General features: G+C 46.2%; 2 long non-coding RNA genes across 2 annotated transcripts; both read left to right on the forward strand.

Moving 5' to 3' along the window:
• Nucleotides 1-451: 451 nt before the first annotated feature.
• LOC139035938 (uncharacterized) lies at nt 452-3,153 on the forward strand. The gene is made up of 2 exons (XR_011488591.1): nt 452-1,836; nt 2,863-3,153. It is a non-coding gene; the product is annotated as an uncharacterized lncRNA (long non-coding RNA).
• A 1,344-nt stretch (nt 3,154-4,497) lies between these two features.
• LOC139035939 (uncharacterized) lies at nt 4,498-9,070 on the forward strand. The gene is made up of 2 exons (XR_011488592.1): nt 4,498-6,364; nt 8,222-9,070. It is a non-coding gene; the product is annotated as an uncharacterized lncRNA (long non-coding RNA).
• The last annotated feature ends 390 nt before the right edge of the window (nt 9,071-9,460 follow it).

Genomic DNA, 9,460 nt, shown 5'->3' on the forward strand with positions numbered 1-9,460 from the left:
AAGCTAGTTGAAAATACGGGAGCTAGGTCGGAACTGTCAAACTGTAGATCTTTTTCACTTTTTATGGTTGCTCAGAATGGCGTTTTTTAAAAGGAAGAAAACAACCGCTGGTTCAGCCAAGCCCTGTTTACTCGAGGGGAAGGAAAGGGGCGGAGGCTCCCGGACTCTCCAGCCGCCTGCATAAAGGCCTTCGCCCACGAGGAGACTTGCTGTGGTTTCCAGTGCTGCACCCTGACTCACGCTGCGCCCGTATTTATTTATTCTAGAACTTTTTCCCTGGCAGCACAGACGGGCACAGCGCCTGCTCCCCGCACAGCTATCTGCGCACGTGGAGCCGCGCGACCCCGCAGCGGGACCCGGCGGCGGGCGGGGCCGGGGCCGGGGGCGGGGCCAGGGCGGGGCGGGGCCGGGCCCGGGCCCGGAAGCAGCGGCGGCGCGCCCGCCCCGCAAGGCCGCCCTGTCCCATCCCGCACTGAACGCCAGGCCCACTGGCGAGCCAGCTGCCTCGGCTATAATTAGAGGGGAGCCGCGGCCTTGATCCCTGCCGAGCCTGATCCCTCGCGCCCCCCGCCGGCGTTCCTGGGAGGAATGTGCGGGCGCGAGGCCGTGCGTCGCCGCCAGCGCGCTCCCTGGACGGTCACCGCGTGGTGGACCAAATAAAGTAAAAGGTCTGGCTCCTGCTGAGCGAGGCCGAACAAGCGATCCAGGAGCCAGCCCAGGGGTGTGGCGAGCCCTCGGCTGCCCAGAAAAGATCAAACGCGCGTCGGAAACAGCCGTGCCTGCCTCCTGCGAGGGTCCTTGGCGCGGGCCAAGCCTTACAGGGTGGATTTGTCTTAAGTTGGAGATGGCGCATGACAGGAGCGGCCCCAAATGTCGCTCCCTTTTTGGAAATCATGATGCTGCCTTTTTTTTTTTTTTTTTAAGACTGTGGCTATAATAAGGCAAATGTTCCATGCTGGTGGAGTAAGCACTCATGCTTAAGGGGCAACTGTATTAGCAAAAAACACTGATGCACGGCGCACGTTAATACAAATGTATTTAGTAAGTAAATCCCAGGCTGTGCTCCTATGGGTACTAGCAAGCCAGGTAAAGTCTGAAACAACTGCTGAAGGGGAGTTGTCTTTTTAGAGAAAAACTTAGAAAAAAATTTTTTCTACTAGTGGGCCCTTGAGGTGCCACCAATTAATTAACTTCTAATTTTTGTTAATTATTGAATTTAATACTCTGTAGCAGTATCTTCCAAAATAATAATAATAAGCATGAGCCCATCCTTTTAACAAAATGACTGTTCATTACTAGCCTTGGAGCGGGGGGCCTAGGAACTTCACTGTGATCTAAGAGTTGTTTAACATTTTCAGTCACTGTTTAAAAGGGGATTGCAGTAGATGGACGGGAATCTAAAAAAAAAATAAAATCCTTGCTCCAGGCTTGAGAATACCTAGACACAACCCTCCTAAAAGACTTCCTTCATCAACATATTTTTCTTTCTAGATAACAGGCACAAAAACCATTACAGAAGCTTGAGATGGAAATCATACAAAACAGTCCACTCCTTATATATTTTATCGAGGAACCTGGAAGCCTTTTCGGTGGAAATTCAATTCCTAGGAAGTTATTCTGACTGGAGCCTGTTTGTCTTGATACAGCAGCACTGTACTCACAGCCTACTCTGCTCCTTCACAAAGCTCTTTGAGGGGAAACTATGCTGAGAGATACAAATTCAACTTTTTGTGAAAACACACCTCAGAATTGTCCAGTTCTATCCCAGGTACACAATAACAGTGAATAAAGGTCAGAGAGTCTCCAGATACCTTGGGCTTTGTGTGGTTATTTCAGGTAATTCAGTTAATTTAGTGTTTCTATTTTGGAATTTTTTAAATGACCATGTACTTACCTCAAAAAGGGTTAAGGAATTAAACTGGATAGTCCCTATGATAGCATTTTTCATGTCAGCCAGATTTGAGACAGCACCGGGTGTGTGTGCTAGGCATTAGGTACTTGGGTGCAGTGAGTATGTACCACTAAAAACGGAACTTCCCTGGTGTCCAGTAGTTAAGATTTCCCTTTCCAAAGGGTGCAAGTTTGATCCCAGGTCGGGGAGCTAAGGTTCCACATACCTCAAAGCCAAAAAACCAAAACATGAAACAGAAAGAATATCATAACGAATTCAATGAAGACTTTAAAAATGGTCCACAACAAAAAAAAACTTTTAAAAAAAGTCGACTTCTGGTTATATCATGAAAGGGGGTCACAGCAGTTTCGAAACACTGGTGAGAAGCGGCTCCCCCTGCTGTCCCATAGAAGATACATCTGCTCTCCTAGGCCAGAATCCCAGGAGTCCTGTACTTGGGACAGCCTGGGTGTAAAGCTTAGCATCAGGTGATTTGTGAACTTATGAACACTTTGGGGGATATATCATTATGTTGAAAATAAAATGAAATAAAATTATAGACTACAAATAAAGGGAATGAATATTTTCCTTAAGAGGTTATCCGCTCAGATTTGTTTACTGAAGGGTCAGCCTACCTAAAACGCACCAAAATGGTCTCCCTCCGTCTATCTATGGCTTTAAAAGCAAAGACGATATTTATGTGGTTGGTGGCAGGTGGGTGAGGGGAGACCTGAAGGAGTGAGGATGTGATGGAACCTATTGTATTCTTTTAAGATAATCAATAAAAATGATGTATGATGAAAAATTTAAAAAACACACCTACATTGAACTTTGATTTCAGTAAAATTGTTGGATTTATTTTTAAAAAATCATTTTATGTCCATGTATTATGAATTACACTTTTCTGCACATGGTCCTTTAGGTCCATAAGTAAGCCTTCAGTAATCATGAACTTTTTGTATCCCTGGAAGGAACTCGTTCAGGGTCTCTGGGACCAACATTGCCTGAGTTGAGTGTCAGCCCGGTACCAGACTGCACTGATCATCGTTGGTCTGCATGTTTGCTGAGGGTTTTGAAGGCTTCAGTGGAATTAGGTAGACGACTTGAATTGCAAGCAGTAAACGAAAAGAGATCGTGTGTGCAAGAATGAGAGCTTGGAGAGGAAGAATCACAGGAGAAGAACCAACATCGGTCAGAGTCATCCATTCATTCACTCGCTTCACTTATTCTTTCTCTCCATAAATCTATTTCATGGTAAAGTATGTGGGCTCTGGAATCAGACTGTTTAAGCTAAAATTCCAGCTCCAACTGTTTTTAACCTTTAGGATTTAACCCTCCAACCTCCATTTAATTATCTGTGAAATGGGTTAAGGATATTACTTCCCTCGTGGAGTTGTTGAGGGCACGAATTGACAGGAGTATATAAGGTGCATACTATGATGTCTGGCACATAATAAATGTGTCATAATGGCAAGTGGCATATTGAACTCTCAGTAAATAGCTGTTAAAGGAATCCATTTGGTCTCTAATCTTAATGAGGAAACTGTGGTGAAAAGTAAGAACCATAAAAATGTGTTTAGAAGATACAGTGAAAACAGGGTTAGCCTACATGAGGAGAAATTACCCAGAAAGGTTGTCCCAAGGAGGAAACTGAGTGGTGCCAGTCACAGAGCAGGGCCCGCCATCGGGACTGGGGCGAACGGCAAGCACGGGGATCCTGCAGACAGTCGAGCCCAGTTAGGACTCTGCGCCTCCAATACAGAGGCCGCAGTTTCGATCCCTGGTCTGGGAACTAAGGCCCCAAGTGCTGCGGGGTGAGGCCAAAAGATTAAAAAAAGGCAAAAGTGGGGGCTGGCTGCACTCACTCCAGCTTTCTACCTCCTCCTGCAGGGGAAGAGAGAGGAAGACAGCCTGACTCATCTACAGCTCCCGGGTGGTCTTAAAAGCTGGTTAGTGGCAGTTTCAACAGCCATACTTTTGCTGTGAGAGTCCACTCAGAATGGGTCGAAGTGGTTAAAGACATAACTGTCTTCATTCCAAACCTGGCTCCACCCCGACTTGGCTGTGCCCTCAGACAAGTTTCCAGATGTCACTAAACCTCAGCCTCCTCATCTGTAGAATGGCAAGAAAAATAGTACCTATTTCATAAGTCTCTGGTGAGGGCCAAGTGATGTATAAAGTTTCCTTGGGATAGTCACATAATAAACATAGTGTCTAATTATTCTAAAACCGGGAGTATCAGAGGGCGGGGAGAGTGATCCCTTCATCCCCTCATCCTTCGGCCAGCACCTGAGACCTCACCAGTCAGGTCTTTCCCATGGGTCCTCTATTTCTAGAATCCCTCTGGTTGTCCTTTATTTTGACTGCGCTGGGTTTTCGTTGCAGAGCGCAACTGAGAGTTCAATATGCCACTTGCCATTATGACACATTTATTATGTGCCAGACATCATAGTATGCACCTTATATACTCCTGTCAATTCGTGCCCTCAACAACTCCACGAGGGAAGTAATATCCTTAACCCATTTCACAGATAATTAAATGGAGGTTGGAGGGTTAAATCCTAAAGGTTAAAAACAGTTGGAGCTGGAATTTTAGCTTAAACTGTGGTGTGCGGGCTTCTCGTCGTGGGGGCTTCTCTTGTTGTGGCGCGTGGGCGCTAGGTGCGTGGGCTTCAGTAGTTGCAGCTTGGAGGCTCAGTAGTTGAGGCTCATGGGCCCTAGAGCATGCAGGCTTCGATAGTCATGCCACACTGGCTAAATTGCTTCTCGGCATGTGGAATCTTCCCTGACCGGGGATGGAACACAGATTCCCTGCTTTGCAGGTGGATTTTTATCCACTGGGCCACCAGGGAAGTCCCTGATAGTCCTTCTTTAAATGGCTATTGAAACCTTCCCAGACTCCAGAGTTTTCTATCCAAGCCCCCACTCCATGGACCCCTCCCCTGTCACTCTGGATGGGAATATGGATTTCCAACATTTTGTCCATTCTTGTGCCTACAGACTCTGCCCATCAGGCTTCTGCTGCAAGTTGTCAGGGCCGTCCTCTGCCTGGCTTCTACTGGTCCCATCCATCCTTGGCCCTGAGGGCGTAAAAGAAGGAAGGCCACTGTATTCTAGGGGCCAGAGAGAGCGTGGCTTGGAGACATCTATAGATGCTTCAGTTCTGATTCTGGTTCTCTCTAGCAACAAGGGTTAAGGCCAGTTTTATCCTAAATTAACTAACCTAGAATTATGTACACAAACATGTGCTGTAAGCTCCAAAGTAACAGAAAGATGCTGACTTTTACCTAACTTGGGATCCCTCTACCCATAGAAGATTTACCTTAGTCATGAATTCAGGAACTTACTTCTCCTTACGTTTAATTTCTAAAAATATCAAGACTGAGACTAGTTTCCGGATAACATCACTGATTAACTTTTCTCTGGCTGTCTATGAAGTGTTTATCCAAGACTTTCCGGGCAATCTCAGGCTCATCCTCAGGATGCAGCCTTGTCTAGAAGCAGGTTCTCCTGGCTTTGGTGCAGTTACCGGTCACTGGGTCACATTTCTGTCCTGCCTTGAAGAACTGCCATGATCAGGTATGTGCCTTGAGGTCCATGATCAGAGCTAGGAAGTCAAGGTCCCAGGAGAAATGCAGAGTCCTTCCTGCAAGGCTGATGGGAGCGGGGTGGGGGGGGGGGGGGCTATGGGTGAGCCTCCCTTCCCTCTGGTTCCCATTGGAAGGCCACAAGAGGCAGATAAGTCAGAGTTTATATGCCTAAGGAGGCTGACTACTTCGGGCAGATCTGACAAGACTGGAAGTACCCATGGTACTACAACATGGAAGGTACAGTGAAGGAGGCTTGTAAACTGTCTTATTTCAGTGTGGGCTAAAAATTTCATGTGGGATGATTCACATGGGAGCTGCTGCCTGGCTGCTTTCCCTTGAGCTATAATAAATGTATTTATAAGTCACCATGGTGGCTGAGCTTGGCAGGCTGAAACTCAGGCAGAGCATCTTTGTTGTTGTCTTGAGAATTCCTTCTTCAGGAAACCCCAGTCTTGGCTTTTAAGGCCGCCCCCTGATTGGACGAGGCCAACCCACATTATGGAGAGCAACCTGCTTTACTCATAGTCTACTGATTTCAGTGCTAATCATATCCAAAAAGTACCTTCACAGCAGCATCAGGATGTTGCTGTGATGAGCAACATGGATGAGCCTGTGGATGAACTGCCCTTCACTTGGCCAAATAACTGGGTAGGTACCATGGTCTAGTTAAGTTGACACATAAATAATCATTATGGCCACTTTCTGAGTTTTCTTTGCCTCCTCTGGCTGTCCCAAGTTATGATGCTTCTGTCAGTGATGATGCTTTCAAATGCAAAGTCACAAAAACAATCTATTCAAACAGGATTCAACTCTAAGGGGAACTTATTGGTTCTTGGAACTGAAGAATCCACAGCAGACCAGATTGAGGTCTGACTCACTTCAGGTTTGTACTTCCCCTCTCCCTGGTTCTCTTAGCTCCACCTTCCCTGTGTTGATTTTATCTTCAGACAGGCTTCCCCCAAGATTATAAGATGGTTGATGTGCTTTCTTATTCACACCCAAGAGGAGAGAGAGCAGGCGCATCTCTCCTAGAATAGATCAGAAAGAGCACCAAGCTTGTCTCTGCTTGGCTTGGTCTTGACATCATGTGGCCAAAGGAATAGCCTGCTCTGATTGGCTTAGGTCTGCCCACACCTTGGCCCATCCCAGAGCAAGGGGATAAGATTTCCCTGACTGGCATCTAGTTAGGGGTCTTCCCTGGAGCCAGGGGTAGGATCAATCCCAGCCAAACAAGTAGCTGCTACATAGTGGCCGAGGGGTGGTCTGGATGTGGACGATAACCTTAGATCTCTGCGTCAGTCTCTGAAGCTTGCAGCTGCAGTGCCCAAGTCTAGGGCACATATAGTGCTGCAGCCTGCGGGGCTTGTGCCCACTGGGGCTGCGTGGTCTCAGCCTGTGGGGTCATAGGCAGCAGAGAGGACAGCTGCCCAGAAAGAGAGGTGTGTTCCCTTGGATGTCAGGGCAGAGTGAGTCCAGCGTGGAGGGGTCGGTGGTGGCCAACAGGCTGGCAGCTGTGTGCTCACTTTCAACTTCTTGTTTCTAAACTGTTTGCCTCCCTGCCCCTAAGGGAGTGATCTCAGGACTGAACTCCTAGCAGCCAGCTTTACCACTGTCAGCATACTAGCAGGGCTGTGACGCTGCCAGGAGGAGTGAGTCACACTGTTCTGGTTGGGATGGTTTGGTGGGGACAAAGAATGCAGGAGGAAGGTGACTGGAAAGCTTGTGGGGGCAGTCCCTGGGGAGGGGGCTGTCTCTGAGAGTCCCATCTGGAATTTTTTATTATCATTTTTTAAAACTTTTGGCAAAAAGAGGAAAAATAATAAAAATGCTGCAAGAATATATATATGCATATTTGTATGTGTGTGTGTGTGTGTAGATAGATAGATAGATATAAAATGTATATATGCTAATTCACTTCACTCATGTCCGACTCTTTGTAACCCTATAGACTGTAGACCACTAGGCTTCTCTGGCGATGAGGATTCTCCAGGCAAGAATACTGGAGTGGGTTGCCTTGCCCTTCTCCAGGGGATCTTCCTGACCCAGGGATCAAACCCATGTCTCTTATGTCTCCCTGCATTGGCAGATGGGTTCTTTACCACTAGCGCCACCTGGGAAGTCTATATATGTACATATATATGTGTGTGTATATATATATATACACAATATAATATATATACAATATATATACATACATACATATACATATACAATATATATACAATATAATATATATGTACATATATACACATATATATGTACATGTATATATATATACGTAATATATATAAATATGTGTATATATATATACATGTGCGCATGTGTGCATGTTAAGTTGCTTCAGTCGTGTACAGCTCTGTGCGATGCAGCAGACTGCAGCCTGCCAGGCTCCTCTGTCCATGGGCTTCTCCAGGCAAAAGTACTGGAGTGGGTTAGCATGCCCTCCTCCACAGGATCTTCCCGACCCAGGACTGAACCATATATAGGTTGTATACATATATGAAACTGATTTACTTTGCTGTATGCCTGACACTAATACAACATTGTAAATCAACTATATGCCAATAACATTGTTTTAAAAGAGTCTCCCTTGGGCAAAGTAGAAACCATAAAGAAAGATTCTGATTTTGATGAAAAAAGAAAGAAAGGAAAAGGGCGGGGAGTAAGAGAAGTGTCGGGACTCTCATCCTAACAAGCTGTAAACGTCTCTCCTGCCCCTCCCTCTATGCTGCTGCTGCAGTGACCTGCGTTGGCCTGTCACTCAGGATGTCACAGGTGGGGGATGCCTCACTTTGCTGAAAAGCGCAGTTTCTTTGCACAGAGTTGTCTCCAACCTGGGGTGGGGAAGTGCCCTCTGGTCAGCTCAGCTCAACCATGGACACAGCCTCCCTATCAGCCACTGAACAGTGAGGATCTTCCACTGTCTGAGCCAACACGCATCAACATTGTGTTGAAGAGACCAGCACGCGGGACCTGGGATAACAGGAGGAAAATCAGCAGAGTTTTTCTATTGCCTGAATACAGTTAGAGAGAGAGGCGCTTGGGGCAGAACACCGCTGGATTTAAACAAGGATGCTCTCATGTAAACAGGCACGTCGTTGTAAACTGAGCAAGAGAAAAAATTATTCTGCTGATCACAGATAGAATACCTTATGACTGACAAAGGCTTTGGCTTCTCTCACGTCATTGGCTTCTTTCTCATGACAGCCTAGAAAACAAAAGCACTGGAAACCCTCTTACAGGACAGAAAACTGAGGCAGAGAAGTCTAGAGAATTGCTTCAAGTTTCAGTAAGTCCCCTGCATGGTTTAGTTGCTCAATCATGTCCGACTCCACAATCTCATGGGATTCTCCAGGCAAGAGTGCCAGAAAGGTTGCCATTTCTTTCTCCAGGGGGTCTTTCGGACCCAGGAATCGAACTCAAGTCTCCTGCATTGCAGGTGGATTCTTTACAGACTGAGCCACCAGGACCTTCAAGTTGCAAAATTCCAAAGATGCTAATGTGAGTGCCAGCCCCGTATACCAGTTGCTATACTGTGCTACTATACTTTTCAAGGTACTGTACTGTCAGATTACAAATGTTTTCTTTACTTTTTGTGTTTTTTTATATATATTATTTGTGTGAAAAGTATTATAAACCTATTACAGTATAGTACTATACTAATTGTGTTAGTTGGGTACCTAGGCTAACTTTGTTGACTTACAAACAAATTGGATTTATGAACACACTCTCAGAATGGAATTCATTCATACATAGGGGACTTACTGTATATAGTTACTAAGAGAAGCCTCTACTTAAATTTAGATCTGCTAACTCTAAATCCCCACCACTTTTTTTCCAATACTTAAGAGTAACACTTTGGCAGTTGGGGGGGTGGCTATCAATATAGCTGCTGCTGCTGCTAAGTCACTGCAGTCGTGTCCGACTCTGCGACCCCGTAGACGGCAGCCCACCAGGCTCCCCCGTCCCTGGGATTCTC

The sequence above is a fragment of the Odocoileus virginianus genome, chromosome 7 (assembly GCF_023699985.2).
Source record: "Odocoileus virginianus isolate 20LAN1187 ecotype Illinois chromosome 7, Ovbor_1.2, whole genome shotgun sequence".
Classification (NCBI taxonomy): Eukaryota; Metazoa; Chordata; class Mammalia; order Artiodactyla; family Cervidae; genus Odocoileus; species Odocoileus virginianus.